The sequence below is a fragment of the Arvicanthis niloticus genome, unplaced genomic scaffold, assembly GCF_011762505.2.
Source record: "Arvicanthis niloticus isolate mArvNil1 unplaced genomic scaffold, mArvNil1.pat.X pat_scaffold_417_arrow_ctg1, whole genome shotgun sequence".
NCBI classification, from domain to species: Eukaryota; Metazoa; Chordata; class Mammalia; order Rodentia; family Muridae; genus Arvicanthis; species Arvicanthis niloticus.
The window spans coordinates 4,737-25,285 of NW_023046058.1; the positions used below are offsets into that span (position 1 = coordinate 4,737).

Genomic DNA, 20,549 nt, shown 5'->3' on the forward strand with positions numbered 1-20,549 from the left:
ACTCTTGCAACCTCTCTCCCGACCAAAAAAAAAAAAAAAAAAAAAAAAAAAAAAAATCTCATTATGGAATCTGTAGTGTGTCACAGTTGCCCCACAGTATTCACCTTTGTCCACACTTCTTTCTTACAAATTTCATTGCAACGACTTGTTGCATTGGTATGAGGTCTCTGGCTGCTGCTACTCTATCAATACAGCAGCGAATGAATGTTAGGCTACTAGACACAGCCTCTTCTCTGCCACCTACTGACGCACATGTGAAACAGCAGCTACAACTGCAATGCTTCTATTGGGCAGGGGGACGCTCAAATTCCTTAAGCAAACAAACAAAAAACCAAAAAACACACAAACGCTACTTCTGGATTAAAAGACACAGATTAACTTCAATCCATTACTTGTAGATGATTTTTAACACCCAACATTCCTCATTAGACAGATCATTTGCACAAAAAGAAACAGAAACATCAAATAAATAGATGACATTATACAGCAAATGTACTTGACAGATGCCTACAGAATAGTCTAACCAAACACCAAAGAACACAAATTTTACTCTGCAGCAATAGACACTTTGCTAAATTAGACAGCATCCAGAAATGAAAACCAAATCATTAAAAATCAAAGTTTGAAATCACTCATTGTATCCAATTTGACCACACTACAATAAAATGTAATATTGGCAGCAAAAAATTCCTAGTAAGTACAATAAATCTAGACATTAAACAACACATTATAGAATGATTATGGTGTCCAAAAAGAAATCAATAGAGAATTAAAAACTTCCTATAACTAAATGAAAATAAAATTATTAAGACAAAACCATGGATACATTGAAAGCAATCCTATGAATAAAATTTATAGCTCTAAGTGTCTACATTAAAAATAAAAGCAAACAGCACAAATAAATGACATGATTACACAACTCAAAATGTTGGAACAAACCAAATACAACCTAGTTGATGGGAAGAAATAACAATAAAAGCAGAAACCAACAAAACAGAAGCAAAAAAAACAATACAAAGAATCAACAAATGTAATTGAAGGCATTTGGCTTAACTAAGCAGATATATATATATATATATATATATATATATATATACACACATATATATGATAGATAGATGATAGATAGATAATAGATGATAGATAGATGATAGATAGATGATAGATAGATAGATAGATGGATAGGTAGATGATAGATAGATGATAGATAGATAGATGATAGATAGATGGATAGGTAGATGATAGATAGATGATAGATAAATAGATAGATAGATGATAGATGATAGATAGGTGATAGATAGATAATAGATAGATAGACAGATAGATGATAGATAGATGGATAGGTAGATGATAGATAGATGATAGATAAATAGATAGATAGATAGATAGATGATAGATAGATGGATAGGTAGATGATAGATGATAGGTAGATGATAGATAGATGATAGATAGATAGATGATAGATGGATAGGTAGATGATAGATAGATGATAGATAAATAGATAGATAGATGATAGATAGGTGATAGATAGATAATAGATAGATAGATGATAAATAGATGATAGATAGAGGATAGATAGGTAGAGGATAGATAGATGATAGATAGATAGATAGATAGATAGATAGATAGATAGATTATATAGAACCCAACTTAGCAAAGTCAGAAGTGAATGAATAGGAAAATATAAGAGACACAAAAGAAATTCAGAATATTGTAAGAGGATATTTTAAAATCCATGTACTCCATTAAACAGGAAAATCTAACGGACCTGTTTTAATTTTCTAGATTCTGTCAAATCACAAAATTAAACCAAGAAGTCAACAATTGAAACAGGCCAATAACAAATGAGGAGATTTAAATAATAATAAAAGCCTTCCAGCCAAGGAAATTTTGGGACCCAATAAATTCACAGCAGAATGTCTACCAGACATTCCAAGGAAATCTAGAGCCCATCCTTCTCACACTATTTTTACTATTTTATTTTTTATTGGATATTTTATTTACTTACATTTCAGATGTCATCCCCTTTCCCCATTTCCCCTCCCTAGTACCCCTTATTTCATCCCCCCTCCTCCTTTTTGCTTTTATACCATTTTAATTATATGCATGTATTAAGTTCAGTTCTAGGTTGAGGGTCTAGCAATAAAATAGATGCAAATAGTCAAGGAACAAGCAAGACAATAAACACAAATAGTCAAAGAACAAGCAAGGCATTAAACCCAATTATGTGAACACTTCCATGATCACTGTTTCTAAGGGCTTATCAGGATGACCAAAGTATCTGAGCCTACTTCCCTGTCCTAGCCCAAGGTCATTTTAATGTCTGAAGCCTACTTCCTTGTTCTAGCCTAAAATTTAGATTCCTGTCTAAAATTACTTCTTTGTTCTAGTCTAATATTTAGATTCCTGCTTAAAATTATTTCTTTGTTCTAACCTAATATCAGATTCCTGCCTGAAGCCTACTACCTTGTCCTTGGCCCATGTCAGATTCTTGCCAAGTTCCCCAAAGGCTCCACTTCTCTCCCTTTTTTTTTATTTCATTAACAAGACTGAGCCTGTCTTAGGTTGTTTTGTCAAGAATGTCTTCCTTACCCATCATAGAATATGCAATATCCAAAGCAATGCACTTTTGTCTTAGGTTGGTAAGGCTCTGTGCAGAATCTTACCCATCCTTGGCATGTCAGTCTCTTAATTGAATAACTCTGTCTGGAGGTCCATTTTCAGGTTCAAGCCATGTACTTTGGCTGCCAACATGATAATGTTGTTAAAGACAAGCTTTAACACGATAGGCAGGAATAAAATTATTCCCAAAACAAAAAGGGGTAGCATGATCAAGGTATATATATTCTATTCTTGAAGCTTGACCAAAATAGAAATACTGACCTCAGGCCATGGATAATCTTATCTGCAGTATCTACCTCATCAACACTCAGCAGAGCAGCATTCTTGAAATTGATAAGCTCACTACGAAACATTAAAACATCCAGAGAGGTGTTAGAATTATGCCAAATATACTGCAAGTGTCTTTTAACTTCTTCCTAAGTATAATGACTACCACTGTAAATCTTAGAACTAACATGAATCCAATGGTATTTGGCATGACACTCAAGACGGCTCCTTACCCTTAAATTCTGAACCTCCTTCCAATAATTTGAATAGGATAAAGAACATCAACCCATTCTTCCAAATGCCCATTTAAATTCTCTTGTATATTCAACACATTAGTAACATTTTTTTTGCTAAATGATTAACAAAAGTAGCTGTCTTAACTTCTTATGTCATAGCAATTGTAGAAGCAGTGGTGATAGAAATTAATGTAATTAAAGCTGTTACACCAGCAGTAATCAAGCCCACTACCCTCTTGCTTCTGCTTAAAGCCCAACTCATTTCTTCCAGTACTTGGCAAGCTATTTTTAGAAAACCAAGGTTCTGTGATACTCAGGGCACTAAAACAAAAGCTGGTTGATAGACCTCTGTAACTGACATGCTGGATTTCAAAACACAAACACAACTAGAAGGTGTACAATCAATGCAACTTACATTAAATATTGTAGAAGAAACAAAAGTATTTTTAACTTAACAATTAAAAGAGCCTTAACACGTGCTAACACCTGATTGGAATCCAGATCTTGCTCTAACTTTATATCTTGTTAACATAACATTATAAAGAACTGTAGCTAATTACCATACATATCTCTACAAATGTCCAGAACCAGCCTTCCAAATGAAGACTGCTATTTCCAATATTGGGTTGATTTCCAGACAAGTCCATGACTGAGTCTGAATAACTGGTCACATTTAAGAAAAATACAAGAGTCATTTTAACTTCTCTTTTTGATTCTCTGTTCCACAAGGTCTAAAAACTTGAAGCAAGGCAGCTCGTCCCATCAGGTGTATAGGTAAACAATGGTGGGTCAGGAACATATGTCCAACACAGCTTCCCAGTCACCATTGTCAGGGCACTTAGCAAGTCAAGACACAGGTCAAGATCATTCTTTGTCCTGGCATCAGCCTGTCGCTGTGGCAGCCACCATGCTCCTTCAGCATCCTGCAGAAAAAACACAAACATGCCCTCTTCCCCATATTTAATACCTGATCGGGATCATGCCTTATGCCAGTAAGTGATCCTTCCCTTTACCTATGCATAAGTATGCCTATTCGTAGAGTGCCATAGACACTCAGCAGAAAGTTCCTTGGTATTATAATATTTTTAAAAAATTAAAATAAAAATAATAAGAACATAATTTAAATAAGTTTGTGGTGTAGAGGAGTATATCTCCCCTTTTTAATTTTGTGAAGATATTGTTTTAAAGTTCCATGGGCCTGTTCCACAGTTTCTTGTCCTTGACTATTATTAGGAATCCCAATAATATGGGTAATGTTAAATTGCTGCTAAAAAGTCTCAAATGTTTAACTGTGATAGCCAGTTCCATTATCTGTTTTTTCTTTGTTTGTTAGTCTTTCCTTCCTTCTTTCTTTCTTTCTTTCTTTCTTTCTTTCTTTCTTTCTTTCTTTTATTGGGTACTTTATTTATCTACATTTCAGATGTTATCCCCATTCACCTACCTCCCCAGAAAACCCTTAACCCAACCTCCCTTCTCCTATTTCTATGAGTGTGTACCCCAACCCATCCATCCACTCCCACCTCCCTGCCCTGGAATTCCCCCTCTCTGGGGCATCCAGCCTTCAAGGGACCAAGGGCCTCCTCTCCCACTGATGCCTAACAAGTCCATCCTCCTCTACATATACAGCTAGAGACATGGGTCCCTGTGTGTGTTCTCAGGCTAGCTGTTTAGACCCTGGGAGCTCTGGTTGGTTGGTATTGTCACTTTCCCCTTGGGGCCTCAAGCCCCTTCAACTCATTTAGTCTTCTTTCTAACTCCTCCACTGGGGACCCATGATCAGTTTGATGGTTAGCTGTGAGCATCTACTTCTGTATATGTCAGGCTCTGGCCATGCCGGTCAGGGACAGGTATATCAGGTTCTTGTCAGCATGCAGTTCCTAACATCCACAACAGTGTTTGCATATGATGATTGCATCTGGGAGGAATCCCCAAGTGGGGTGGTCTCCGGATGGTCTCTCCTCCAGTTTCTGCCCCACACATTGTCTCATATTTGCTCCTGTAAGTATTTTGTTACTCCTTCTAAGAAGGACCACAGCACCCACACTTTGGTCTTTCTTTTTCTTGGGTTTCATGTGGTCTGTGAATTATGTCTTGGGTACTGTGAGATTTTGGCCTCATATCCACTTAGCAACGAGTGCATACCATGTGTGTTCTTTTGTGATTGCATTACCTCACTCAAGATGATATTTTCTAGTTTCATCCATTTGCCTAAAATTTCATGAATTCATTGTTTTTAATATCTGAGTAATACTCCATTGTGTAAATGTACCACATTTTCTGTATCCATTCCTCTGCTGAAGGATATCTGGGTTCTTTCCAGGTTCTGACTATTATAAATAAGGCTGCTATGAACATAGTGGAGTATATGTCTTTGTTCTATGTTGGAGCATCTTCTGGGTATATGCCCAGGAGTGGTATAGCTGGGTCCTCAGGTAATTCTATGTCTAAGTTTCTGAAGAACCACCAGACTGATTTCCAGAGTGGTTGTACCAGTTTGCAATCCCACCAACAGTGGAGGAGTGTTCCTCTTTCTCCACATCCTTGCCAGCATTTGCTGTTATCTGAGTTTTTAATCTTAGCCATTCTGACTGGTGTGAGGTGGAATGTCAGGGTTGTTTTGATTTGCATTTCCCTGATGACTAAATATGTTGAACATTTCTTTAGGTGCTTCAAGGCCATTTGATATTTCTCAGTTGAAAATTCTTTGTTGAGCTTTGTACTCCATTTTTTAATAAAGTTATTTGATTGTCTGAAGTCTAATTTCTTCGGTTCTTTGTAAATTGTGGATATCAGCCCTCTATCAGATGTAAGATTGGTAAAGATCTATTCCAAATCTGTCTTATTTGACAATGTCCTTTGCCTTACAGAAGCTTTGCAATTTTATGAGGTCCCATTTGTCAATTCTTGATTGTAGAGCATAAGTCATTGGTGTCCTGTTGAGGAACTTTCCCCTGTGCCCATGCGTTTGAGGCTGTTCCCCACTTTCTCTTCTATTAGTTTCAGTGTGTCTGGTTTTATATAGAGGTCCTTGATCAACTTGGACTTGAGTTTGTACACGGAGATATGAATGGATCAATTTGCATTCTTCTACATGCTGACCTCCAGTTCAACCAGCACCACCTGTTGAAAATGCTGTCTTTTTTCCACTGAGTGGTTTTAGCTCCTTTGTCAAAGGTCAAGTGACTAAAGGTATGTGGGTTCATTTTTGGGTCTTTGATTCTATTTTATTGATCTTCTTGCCTATCTTTGTACCAATATCATGCAGTTTTTTTTTCCACTACTGCTCTGTAGTACAGCTTGAGATGAGGGATGGTGATTCCCCCAGATGTTCTTTTATTTTTGAAAGTAGCTTTCACTGTACTGGGTTTTTTGTTATTCCAAATGAATTGAAAATTGTTCTTTCTATCTTTGTGAAGAATTGAGTTGGAATTTGATGGGGATTGCATTGAATCTGTAGATTGCTTTTGGCAAGATGGCCATTTTTTACTATATTAATAGTGCCAATCCATGAGCATGGGAGATCTTTCCATCATCTGAGATCTTTGATTTATTTCTTCAGAGACATGAAGTTCTTGTCATACACATCTTTCACTTGCTTGGTTAGATTCACACCAAGGTATTTTATATTATTTGTGACTATTGTGAAAGGTGTCATTTCCCTAATTTCTTTCTCAGTTTGTTTATCCTTTGATGAAGGCTACTAATTTATTTGAGTTGATTTTCTATCCAGCCACTTTGCTGAAGTTGTTTATCAGAGATAGGAGTTCTCTGGTGGACATTTTGGGGTCACTTAATTGTGCTATCGTATCATCTGCAAATAGTGAAATTTTGACTTCTTCCTTTCCAATTTGTATCCCTTTGATCTCCTTTTGTTGTTTAATTGCTCTAGCTAGGACTTTGAGTACTATACTGAATTGATAGGGAGACAGTGGCCAGCCTTGTCTAGTCCATGATTTTAATGGGATTGCTTCAAGTGTCTCTCCATTTAGTTTGATATTGGCTAGTGGTTGGCTGTATATTGCTTTACTATGTTTATGTATGGGCCTTAGATTCCTGTTCTTCCCAAGACTTTTACCATGAAGGGGTGTTGAATTTTGTCAAATGCTTTCTCAACATCTAGTGAGATGATCATGTGTTTTTTTTCTTTGAGTTTGTTTATATAGTGGATTACATTAATGGATTTCCAAATATTGAACCATCCCTGCATTCGTAGGATAAAGCCTAATTGATCATGGTGGATGATTGTTTTTTATGTGTTCTTGGATTTGGTTTGTGAGTTTTATTGAGTATATTTGCATTGATATTCATAAAGGAGATTAGTCTGAAGTTCTCTTTCATAGTTGGGTATTTGTGTGGTTTAGGTATGAGCATAATTGTGGCTTCATAAAATGAATTGGGGTTGTGCTTATATAGTTTTTTTTTTTTACATACATTGCTTGCTTCTTATGCTTCTGCGATATCTTTAAAGTTTTTATGCAGTTGAAGTATAGTAAAATTACAGTGATTAACTAGAAGAGGTTGCAATGACTAGAGAATAAATACAAAGTCCATTTGGTCAAGAATGTTGCAGAGAGGATAAAAAGATTTCCTTACTGAAGAACAATAACCAGTAGGATTTTGAAGTATCTTTCAAATGTTGATGCTTTCCTTTCAAGTGGAAGTTATGGACACTTCATGATGACTTTTCGTTTTTGGTTCTCCTATAGGAAATAAAGTATGTGCAAGAACATTTAAAATCTTACAGGACTTCTTCTGAAAATGACTGTATTGATAACTGGCTTTGTTTATGTGATGTGGAGGGCAATTATACAGACTATGTTTATTACATCATCTGGTAGCTTGTGGCCTTAAAGGAATGTTGGTCACTCTGAATACTTCAGTAGTTTGGACCATCTTCATACATTGTAAAGAAAACTAAAAATAGACAGTAAGCATAGTTCACTAGAAATGAAGGCCTGCTGTGCTATAGGGCCCATCTAGTGGATGCTGGTAACAAACAACTGAGAGAAATATATGATCTTGACCCCTATTGATATATCTTGAAAGTCTAAACTTATACCTATAGAATAGAAAAGTGTTTCCCCCCTTTATAGGTAACTACTATGATAACACATAAACCAACTAAATTTTAAAATATATGGAATAGCTCTTTGGTTGCAGAAATATAATAGTAAATAATAGTAAAAAGACTGGCCCAGTCTATAGCCCAGACTCCAGCAGGAGTTTCAGGTCAAGCTCTTTGGTGAGCTGTAGAGTCACAGGCAGGTCACAAAGGGTCATGCAGCATCCCCAGCTCCATAGGTCCTTGCACTTCCTCATAGGACTGTTGTGAGGAAGACAGGAGCATAACTGCAAAGGCACTTTGAACAGTAAAATGCTATAAAAATAAGAGGTGTTACTTACATGAGAAAACATTGTTGAGTATAGAAAAGTTATTTCAGTCTTGAACTTAATAGCTAACTCTCACTCCCGTTATTAGGTGAAATATTGGGGCGCAGACCTACCTTTGTCAGGTTTATAGCAAGGCTACATCTGTGTAAACCCACCCCACCCCCACTCTTTTACTATTTATTTAAGCATGCTCACAATGTAAAAGAACACCACAGTAGTAGAATTTTCTATAACAAATCCCAGAAGCTAAAGTGTTCCCTATCTTACGCTTGAAACAATCTGCCCAATGTATAGCCATGTTTCATCTTGTAGACAATAACTTTTCATTGCTACCCTGAAGGTGGTATGGCTGTAAGTGGCTGGTGTGTTTATGGATCAAACCATGGAAGTTTTAGTGGTGCCCAAGCATGCTCCTGCACTGATGCATTTGAAAGAGCTGTAGAAATAATGCAAAGCTTTAGTTCTAAGAATCTACTCATGCTTTAAAGTATTTATCTCTGTAGAACCACAATCATGGAAAGCTCAACAGTGCTGCTAATTATGTTTGTAAAATATACCTTTAATGTAGTACAATAGTTTTCTATTGGGAGAGACAGTAGAGGCATCACAGTTGGGAACTCCAAGTACCCTCAAGCATAGTAAGGTATAAGGCTTCAATTTAAGATTGTGTTATATTACATTACTCATGTAATCTTGCTGCCATACTATGTTATCAATAGCTAAAATAATAATAAAGACTACCACAAAAATAAAAAAAAATAAAATGAATTGGATAGTTTTCCTTCTGTTTTTATTTTGTGAAATAGTTTATAGAGAAATTGGTATTAGGTCTTCTTGGAAGGTCTGTTAGAATTCTGCACTAAAACCATTTGCTTCTGGGCTTTTTTGGTACAGAGACTTTTAATGACTGCTGCTATTTCTTTAGGGGTTATAGACTATTTAGATGGTTTATCTAATTCTGATTTAACTTTGGTACTTGGTATCTGACTAGGAAATTGTCAGTTGCATCCAGATTCTCAAGTTTTGTTGGGTATAGGCTTTTGTAGTAGGATCTGATAATTTTTTGAATTTCCTTAGTTTCAGTTGTTATCTCTCCCTTTTCAGTTTTGATTAATTTGGTACTGTCTGTGTGCCCTCTGGTTAGTCTGGCTAAGGGTTTATCTGTCTTGTTGATTTTCTCAAAGAACCAGCTCCTGGTTTTGTTGATCTTTACTATAGTTCTTTCTGTTTCTACTCGGTTGATTTCAGCCCTGAGTTTGATTATTTCCTGCTGTCTATTCCTCTTGGATGCATTTGCTTCTTTTTGTTCTAGTGCTTTCAGGTGTGATGTCAAGCTCCTAGTGTATGCTCTCTCCAGTTTCTTTTTGTAGGCACTTAGAGCTATGTGTTTTCCTCTTAGCACTGATTTCATTATGTCCCACAAGTTTTGGTATGTGTCATTTTCATTAAATTCTAAAAAGTCTTTAATTTCTTCATTTCTTACCTGACTAAGTTATCATTGAGTAGAGCATTGTTCAATTTCCATGTGTATGTGGACTTTCCATTGATTTTTATCATTATTGAAGACAAGCCTTAGTCTGTGGTGATCTGATAGGATGCATGGGATCATTTCAATTTTCTTGTATCTGTTGAGGGCTGTTTTGTGACCAATTATATGGTTAATTTTGGAGAAGGTACCATGAAGTTCTGAGAAGAAGGTATATTCTTTTGGTTTTCGATCAAATGTTCTATAAATATCTGTTAAATCTATTTGGTTTATAACTTCTCTTAGTTTTACTGTGTCTCTGTTTAGTTTCTGTTTCCATGATCTGTCCATTTATGAGAGTGGGGTGTTGAAGTCCCCCACTATTATTGTGTGAGGTGCAATGTGTGCTTTGAGCTTTAGTAAAGTTTCTTTTATGAATGTGGGTGCCCTTGCATTTGGTGCATAGACGTTAAGAATTGAGATTTCATCTTGGTTGATTTTTCCTTTGAGGAGTATGAAGTGTCCATTCTTATCTTTCTTGATAACTTTTGGTTGAAAGTTGATTTTATTCGATATTAGAATGACTACTCCAGGTTGTTTTTTGGGGCCATTTGCTTGGAAAATTGCTTTCCAGCCTTTTATTCTGAGGTAGTGTTTCTCTTTGTTACTGAAGTGTGTTTCCTATATGGAGCAAAATGTTGGGTCCTGTTTACATATCCAGTCCATTAGTGTATGTCTTTTTATTAGGGAATTGAGTCCATTGATGATAAGAGATATTAAGGAGAAGTGATTATTACTTCCTGTTATTTTTGTTATTAGAGGTAGAGTTATGTTTTTGTGACTATCTTCTTTTGGGTTTGTTGGAAGAAGATTACTTTCTTGCTTTTTCTAGAGTACAATTTCCCTCCTTGTGTTGGTGGTTTCCCATTGTTATCCTTTGTAGGGCTGGATCTGTGGAAAGATATTGTGTAAATTTGGTTTTGTCATGGAATATCTTGGTTTCTCCATCTATGGTAATTGAGAGTTTTGCTGGGTATAGTAGCCTGGTCTGGCATTTTTGTTCTCTTAGGTTTCGTATGACATCTGTCCAGGATCGTCTGGCTTTTATAGTCTGTGGTGAAAAGTCTGGTGTAATTCTGATAGTTCTCCCTTTATATGTTACTTGACCTTTTTTCCTTACTGCTTTTAATATTCTTTCTTTGTTTTGTACATTTGGTGTTTTGATTATTATGTGATGGGGTGAATTTCTTTTCTGATCTTGTCTATTTGGAGTTCTGTAGACTTTTTGTATGTTCATAGGCATCTCTTTCTTTAGGTTAGAAAAATTTCTTCTATAATTTTGTTGAATATATTTTACTAGCCCTTTAAGTTGGGAATCTTTGCTTTATTCTATAACTATTATCTTTATCTCTTCTCATTGTGTCCTGGATTTCCTGGATGTTTTGGGTTAGGATTTTTTTTGCATTTTGTATTTTCTTTGACAGTTGTGTCAATGTTTTCTATGGTATCTTCTTCACATGACACTCTCTTTTATCTCTTGTATTCTGTTGGTGACATCCATGACTCCTGATCTCTTTCAAAGGTTTTCTGTCTCCTGGGTACTCTCCCTTTGTGATTTCTTTATTGTTTCTACTTCTATTTTTATGTCCTGAATTGTTTTATTCAATTCCTTCACTTGTTTGGTTGTATTTTCTTGTAATTTTAAAAGGGATTTTTGTGTTTCTTCTTTAAGGGCTTCTACCTGTTAATATGTGTTCTCCTGTATTTCTTTAAGGATCTTATTTATGTCCTTCTTATAGTCTTCTATCATCATCATGAGAAGTAACTTTAAATCTGAATCTTACTTTTCTGGTGTCATGGGTTGTTCAGGACTTGCTATCTTGGGATAACTAGGCTATGATTATGCCAAGTAACCCTGGTTTCTGTTGCTTATGTTCTTGCACTTGCCTTTTGCCATCTGTTTATTTCTAGTGCTACCTTTACTTCCTGTCTCTGAGTTGATCCTGTCTGTCTTGCTTGTGTCAAAACTCCTCAGATTCCAGCTGTCTCTGTGATCCTGCGATCCTGCGATCCTGAGATGATCCTGTGATCCTGTGATCCTGAGACCCTGAGACCCTGAGACCCTGAGACCCTGAGACCCTGAGACCCTGAGACCCTGAGACCCTGGTTGTGATATCTCCTGGGAGTCAGGCTGCTTCTGGGCTCCTGAAATCCTGCTGTGTCCAAGCTCCTGAGATCCTGTGATCCTATTATCCTATGTTCCTATGTGTTAGAGCTCCTGGGAATCTAGCCTCCTCTGGGTTTGGGGGGGGGCGGGGTTGGTTGCAGAGCTGAAGCCTTAGGGCTGCTTCAGGCACAGGGGCAGACTGGAAGGATTCTGCACCACTGGCCTTGAGGGAGTTCCTGGGTCACAGAGGGTCACTCCCTGTTTGGGGGTGGGGAGTGTTGTGGCCTACTCACCTACACTCCTGTGCATGTTAGAACTCCTGGGAGTCCAGCCTCCTCTGGGTTTTGGGGGGTTGGGTACGGAGATGAATTCTTCCTCACATTATTTTTAAAAACACAAAGAGACATAAGAAGCATTCTCAAACTACTTCTACAAAGCCAGTGTAACTTTAAAACCAAACACAAGTAAGACTCAAGAAAGAAGGAAAGCTTCAGGTTTTAGACTAAAAGAAAAAAAAAGCTGCAGGATAATAGACTAAAAAATAATTAAATAAAATAGTTGCAAACAGAACATAGGCATACATTAAAAAAAAAAAAAAAAGAAAAGAAAGATCTACCCCTATGATCATTCTGTTTTTCTCCCTGAAATGTAGGCATGGCTCAACATATACAACTTATTAAATGTAATAAACCACATAAAAGGACTTAATGACAAAAGCCACATGATCGATTCAATAAATCCAGAAAAAGGCTTTGAAAAATATAATATACATTCATGATAAACATCCTAGCTAATATAGGGCTAGAGAGACCATGCTTCAACTATAATAAAAAGTGTGTGAAAAACTCACAGCAAACAACATCCTAAATGCAATTATACTGATATCTGGGAATGAAACACTATTGTTGCAGTAAATCTCCTGCCCATAGGGAGTCCATAGAATAAAGACACAAGTCAATAAATATCAAATGAATGCTGCATGCCTAGATTGGGCAGATTTACCATTAAACTACACTATTCCCCGGCTAAAAGAGCTCTTAACAACTTGCGGTTTCCTAGGTCAAGGTCTTCTTCATCTTCTGTCTCTCCACCAACTGCTCTCTGCTTCCACCAACTGCTACTCCTCCCTTCAATGGCTCTCCTCATCTTCTCTTCTTTTCCTGCCTCTGGCTCCTCCCACTCCTTTTCCACTGCCCAATCACTGGCTGTAGCCTTTATTTAACAAATTTGATTGGACAGAAGGTTTACATGATTCACTCCTCCTTCGCAGCCCCTCCCAGGAGTGGAATTACCATGACAACAAGAGGCTAGGGCTATCTACCACATTTCCCCCTTTTTGTCCAATAAAAATTGTTTTCTTTTCACATATTAATTGAACACTAACTATATTACCATGTTGTGATTGTTAAAGTACAAGATAAACCTAACACCCAGTCCATTATTTTTGTTAACTAAATAGAACCTTTGCCATCTCTCTCAATTAAAATATTTAGTTCTGAACCTGACTTATGTCCTGTCTTCAGAATGAATAGCATCTGAAAACCATCCTCTCAAACCATTTATTTATCAAAGTAAATAGCCTGGGTTGGCTGTGAGATTATAAATCTTCAACCCCATCAGAAATCCAGAATGACTCAGTTAAATAAAGATATGGGAAGCACAAAGCGTGGCTTCTAAAACTCAACCAAATTAAATAGACCACTGAACATCTAGACAGTTCCTTATTTCAAAACGTTGGAGCATCTGGTCTTCAGCCTTCTGGCCCAGGAATCATCTGACAGACTTAGTAATGCAGAATTACTAAGGGCTGATTACTCTGTCTTGGCAGATATAATCAGTCGACTATTCTGCAAGTGTGTTTCTTTTTTGCACACTATTTTGTCTGTAGATGAAAAGAGGCAATTCTTGCCTAGTGGCTGTCATACCACAACTGGTGGAACTCCAAAGATGCTCAATTTCTTCTTAGAATCCAAAACTGGGAAGCTGTCAGGATCAGATAGGTCTCCAATAAAATAAATGTTTATATAAGAATGTTTGTAATGTCAATTCTATGGATTTCTGATGTTTTTGAAAATCAACTATGTAAGGCAATCTGAACAGTTGTCTGTTAATTCCTTTCCACTATTTTTTTTTTTTTTTGATTAAAAAGGACTGGGTCTAAGCCTTGTATTTCTAAATAAAATAGGTACAATGCCTACATGAGAGTAAAATATTAATCCCACTTTTGTATTAATAAGAAACTTACCCCAGTGAAAACCCTAAATTTGTATAAAATAAATTCCATATCAATGTAAGAGATTATAATTTCAACCTTGTAACTATCATAAAGATTTCTTACCAATGTAAGATATACCTATTTTTAAAAAAAAAACAAAACAAAACAGGGTCTAAGCTTTGTATTTCTAAATGAGTTATACAGGCACAATGCCTATATAAGAGTAAAATATTAATCCCACTTAATTCCTAAGATTTAGCTCTCTAATTCCCTTCCTGTCTGAAGCTACATTTGTAAAGTATTCCTTAAATTACAACACATGTATAATTTACAAAGTAACCAGAACCATCCACCCCAACATAAGGAACGGGGGCAATGATCTCCTTTTGTCTGCTTCTAGCTGAATTGGGGCAAAGAATTCCCATCTGGGGGCCCAAAGGTAAACAGGAAAATTGGCTTAGTCAAAGGAGAGCTAGCTGGCATCATTTGCCTTGAAGTCACTGTGTACTGAGAAAGTTCATAGCAAAGCTGACACCATAACTGTTACAGTCAGAAAGGCTGGTCAGGCAAGCTAGCTGTTCTGGAAAAGTTCTGGAAGCAAGTCCTTAAAAGAAGCAGTTTCGATGCAGTTGCAGTAGAATCAAGCACGAAGCTGGAAAAGGAGGTCCCAGAGACTCAACATCCCTGAGTATAAATCATGCTAGGGCTGAGTTTCTCTTCTTTCATCCTGTAACATATAAAACTTAAAAGCAACAGGTAGTTTTATAAAAACATTCACGTGGAACGTGTAGGGCACACAGCTTTGTCAATGAAGATCAATAAAGAAAGGCCACTGCCCTCTTCAGGTTAGTTTGATCACTTAATCAAACTATAATATAACTTATATACATGCTCTCATAAAGGATGGCATGTATTAAGTCATGAGAAATTATTACCCAATTAAATGTTCTTGGCTTTGTATTGACATTTTAGTCCCAGCCAGTTAAGTCCATATAAGAGACATAACACCATATATACATCACCCATTTGGTTGGTTGAGTTAGTCTCCCTTTTCTTCTGTGTCAACTAGTGCTTCAGGGGGTCTCCCTTTGTCGTTTCTGATCTTTATCATTTTGGAAGGAACCTACAGCTTTTCTTTTCCTGTGGAAACATAAACATAACCTCTCCCCCAGCATAATACATTTCCCACTTTCCATTCTGACGTCATAATATCCTTAATATAAACAGGTTGATTTAGTTCAGAAGTTTTTTCCACATCCAATGTCTCTCAGCAGCTGTGGTGTTTTGTTCATTAGCATTTAAAAAATTTAGAGTTAATAAAGCACTGTGTAATCTATCTTTGGGGGTTCTTATTGATCCCTTTTGCCTATTTAGCATCTCCTTTAGAGTTCAATTAGATCTCTCCACAACTGCTTGTCCCGTAGGATTATGTGATGTTGGGCCTTGGACGAGGTAACTCCATTTAACCTGTTACCTTCAGTCACGTAGGACACAGGTAGAGGGCGTGATTAACAAGTCTCTACCTCCAGAGATTTAAATATTAACGAATTATCAAAAGGCCAGGGGCGTAGCTAATTAAGTTATTCCCTCCCCTTTTTCCTTCCCTATAAAATGAGACTTCCCTGGCCTTTGGCGGGGAAAGTGCTTACCACTTACATCCATTAACCATGTCATGAACAATAAAGCTTTGGAAAACCGGACTCCACGTTTCACATGGTCTCTCCGCCTCATTCCCAGCTTTTGGAACCCTGGAACCTTGCCGATGCAGCTGCCTGCCTGCCCACCGACAGCTGCGTGAATGTGGGACCCTCTGCTGGCGATGTGGGAAGCCCACCCGGGACCCTGATGCCGGACCGCCCTGGGAACCTGATGCCGGACTCCCTCCCCCCGCCCTCAAGATTTCTTCCCCACAATGTGATATGCCTGTAACATGTTTTATATTATAATATGTAAAAAACTTCTCCATCTTATTAGAGGTATATGCTGGACCATTGTCTGTTTTAATTTGTATGGGTATTCCCATAATGGCCATGACTTCTAACAAATGTGTAATCACAGAATCAGCCTTTTCTGATGCCAAGGCAGTTGCCCATTGAAATCCTGAATATGTGTCTATAGTATGGTGCACATATTTCAGTTTACCAAACTCTGTAAAATGAAAGACATCCATTTGCCAAATGTCATTTCTTTGGGTACCCTTAGGGTTAGTTCATGTAGGCAAATGAGTTTGGTTATATAATGAGCAAGTAGGGCATTGCCTCACAATTTCCTTGGCTTGTTGCCAAGTAATAGAGAACCCTTTCTTTAAACCTTTACTATTAACATGATGTTTTTATGAAATTCTGAAACCTCTAGCACGCTTCCTATCAATAGCTCGTCGATATCATTATTACCTTGTGCTAGAGGGCCTGGCAGACCTGTATGGGATCTTATGTGTGTGATATATATTGGGTTACTTCTATTTCTAATAATTTGTTGTAGTTTAATAAATAATGAGGTCAATTCAGAATTATCTTGAATAAGTTCAGCAGTCTCTATGTGTAAAACAACCCTTTCGGCATATTTAGAGTCAGTTACTATATTAAGGGATTCTTGAAAATCTGACAATACCATGATCATTGCATATAACTGTTGACCCTCAATGCTTGCATTAATCCTGGCTTGTGCTTGTAACTGCTCATGCCAGAGCGCTTTTCATTCCAAATATTGGCCCATATTGGTAAGTACCGCCTTCACTGTGTCCTGCCAGTCTCCTGTCGTCATAGCAGCTGCACTTAATTTCTCCACTTGGGATATGGTAAAATTAGCCCCAATTCCATATGCACGTACTGCCTCAGCTAATTCTTTGACCTGCCTATACTCTACTGGGGCATGAACACGGACGCCTTCTGCCCCTTCAAAGACCGGAAATGCCAGCTGTAGCTGTCTCCAATCTCCTGGGCTGAGAAATGAATTAGAGATGCTGCCCCGGGGCATAGGCCAGAGGCAAGGGAGGGGCCGAGGGACTCAAAGTCTTTCTTAGTCTTATCTCAGAATGGTTATTTTTTGCATAGTGGCTGCCTCCTCCTCTAGGCTTTCTGCTTCGGAGCTGCTAAGGTCTATGGCAGCAAGCTCCTTAATGGGGTATATGGGGGGGGGGGTCCTTTTGACCTCCACTATCTCTTCACCAGCTGGTAAAGGGTCCTTAACCTTAACAGGCCCTGCAGTGGCCCCTGTTCCTTTTGAGTACTCTTTTCTTTGACCAGGCTCCTTGGCCTGCCTCTGTTGCCCAGGCTTTTTTGCCTGCTTCTCCTTTCTAGGTTCCTTGGCCTGATCTTTTTCCCCAGGCTCCTTGGCCTGATGCCGGCTAACACACTCTGTTTCTGATACCCTGGAGTGGACCTCTCCTGAAACCTCTTGACTTGCCCTAATAGCTGTGCTGCGAGCTGGATCCTCACAACACAAATAAGCTAAAAGCGAAAGCAACGCAAGCAAGAGGCCAACTAGTGCAGCGGTGGCAGTGAGTGAGAATCTGCTCGCAACGAAGGCTTCCACCCCAAACATACCTCTCAGAGACATACCTCAATCCTGTAGTTTTTTAACCTGCCCCGAATCTCGGGGGGGGGGGGGGGTCTCCGCAGTGCCTTGAAATTCCCGGGTTTTCGGCACCAGATATTCCGTGCCCCTTCTGAGTCCCCTTCGCCCTCGAAAGAGACACGTGAGGCAGTGTTCGGGTAGTTACTACAGCGAGGCTTTATTCTTGTATCAGCTGAAGCAGAAGACCCCAAGCCCGGGAAAGGCACTGCTATATGTACCCTAGAGTGGTGTGTTCACTTCTGATTGGCTGTTCACTCATTACCCCTTATTACGCCCCGGGATTGGCAGTGGCTTTGGCGCACTTTTGCCTTTTGCATCTGCGCAGTTAGTTGTTTACTTGTGGGAGCACAGGATGTCCACGCCATCTTGTAATGGCAAATGTTGTCACTGCTAACCGCGGTTTCTAACATTCAACAAATGGTGCTGGTTCAACTGGAGGACAACATGTAGAAGAATGCAAATTGATCCAATATTATCTCCTGGTACTGTAATTGTTAACTAGAACAATATGAAAACTGAAGAACATTAGGGGAATACAAATAGGAAAAACCAAAAATATCTTTTATTTTGCAGATTATATGAGAGTGTACATACATAGTGTACATACACTAAAATTATAACAGGAAACTCCAATAGCTAATAAACAGAACATTGGTAACACGGGCATTAGGGACAATAATTAATAAATAGAACCTCATGAAACTGAAAATATTCTGCATGGCAAAAAATGACATCATTTAAACAAAGCAGAATGCTACAGAATGGGGAAAGACTTCTACCAACTACATGTCTGATAATATTGAAAATATATTTAAAAATTAAAACCTTTTCTGGACATTCAGGAAACAACCAATCAAACAGTGGGATACAGATATAAATCAGAGAATTTTCAAAAGTGGAAACTTAGATGGCAGAGAATTAATCAGTCAACTGTTCATCACCTTTAGTCATCAGGGTGATGCAAGTTAAAGCTACTTTGAAGTTTCCTGTTATATGTTAGAATGGATATGATTAAAAAAAAAAACAATGATAGATTATTCTGGTGATGATGTTCCGTGAGGGGAACACTCATCCCTTGCTGGTGGGAGTGCAAACTTGTGTATTCACTAGGGAAATCAGTGTGGTAGTTCCTCAGGAGACTGGGAAACTATCTACCTCAAGATCCAGCTATATCACTCCTGGGCATATACCCAAAAGATGATTCATTCTATTACAGAGAGCATAAAACTTGCTCATGCATGTTCATTACTATTCTATTAATAATAGCCAGAAATTAGTAACAGACTAGATGCTCATCAACAGATGAATGAATGAAGAATATGTGTGGTACCTTTATACAATGAGATATTACTCAACCATAAAAATAATACAGTAATGAAGTTCATAGGTAAATGAGATGAAACTTGAAAAAAAAATAATCTGAAGTGAGGTAATCCATACCCAGATAGACAAACATGGTAGATGCTCACTTATATGTGGATTTTATTTCTTAAGTCACTGATAAACAACAATTTATATAACTACAAAGCTAGATATAGAGTAAGCATCTAAGGGATACAGATGGGTTTCCTTAGGAAGGGGAATTAGAGTAGATAGTTATGAATAGACTGGGTGTGGGGTGAAATGGGTGGATTAAACAGGGATAGAATATGGAAGGGGGACAAGCAAATGAATGCAGGGAAGGACAGTGGAAACTAACATTAGAGGGGCATTATAGGAACTTAATGTAGTGGAAAGTTCATAAGTGTGTGTGTGTGTGTGTGTGTGTGTGTGTGTGTGTGTGTAATAAAATTGCCAACAATAGAGTTCTAGGGCTGAAAGGAAAAGCAGACAAAAGGACCTATCCCTAACCCAAAAGCAATCTCCAAATGATAGTCATTTCCAAGTGAAACAATTGTTTTTCCAAGTGAGTCTTCCTGGGGAAACAAACCACTTTTAATTGTAGGCTCCATACACTGGGATACACAGCAAGCAGAAAACAAATTGAAGAGAATATTTGAAGTTTCTTTGATAGGTAATGTTTAGTCAAGACATTCTGTTTTGATTTAATTTGTTTTGGTTTTCCCTTACAGGTCCTTTGCATATATATTTGGCTTTTTTTCTTGTTTTTTTTTTGTCTTAATACAAATGGTTTGTTTTATTTTACCTTATTGTAGTTTGTTTTATTTTACTATTTAATATTGCTATGTAGTTGCACATTTGTTTTCTAATAAGAGAAAGAAAGGCTTTATAGATCTAGATGGTAGAAACATGAAGAGGAACTGGGAGGACATGGGAAAGGCAAACTCTAATCAGAATATATTGTTTGAAAAAAATCTAATTTCAATATAAGAAAAAAATTAAAGCAGGGTATAGTGGTGGACACTTGAAATCCCAGAGCTGGAGAAGCAGAAAATCCCTGGAACTATCATCTTGCTCTATTTGGTAAGCCCAAGGTAACAGTGAGAAATACTCTTAAAACCCAAGGTAAATGGCTTCTGAAGAACATTGCCAAGGTTGTCTTCAGACCTTCATGTGCATGTATACATGCACACACATTCTTCATCTGTGCACAAACATGTGCATAAATACATATACAAGAACATTTTTACAACAGGTATGTGTATAAAA

At 37.6% G+C, this 20,549-nt stretch overlaps 1 pseudogene; it reads right to left on the reverse strand.

The window, feature by feature from the left end:
- Window positions 1–203: 203 nt before the first annotated feature.
- LOC117702081 (small nucleolar RNA SNORA17) lies at window positions 204–295 on the reverse strand (annotated as a pseudogene).
- Between the last annotated feature and the right edge of the window lie 20,254 nt (window positions 296–20,549).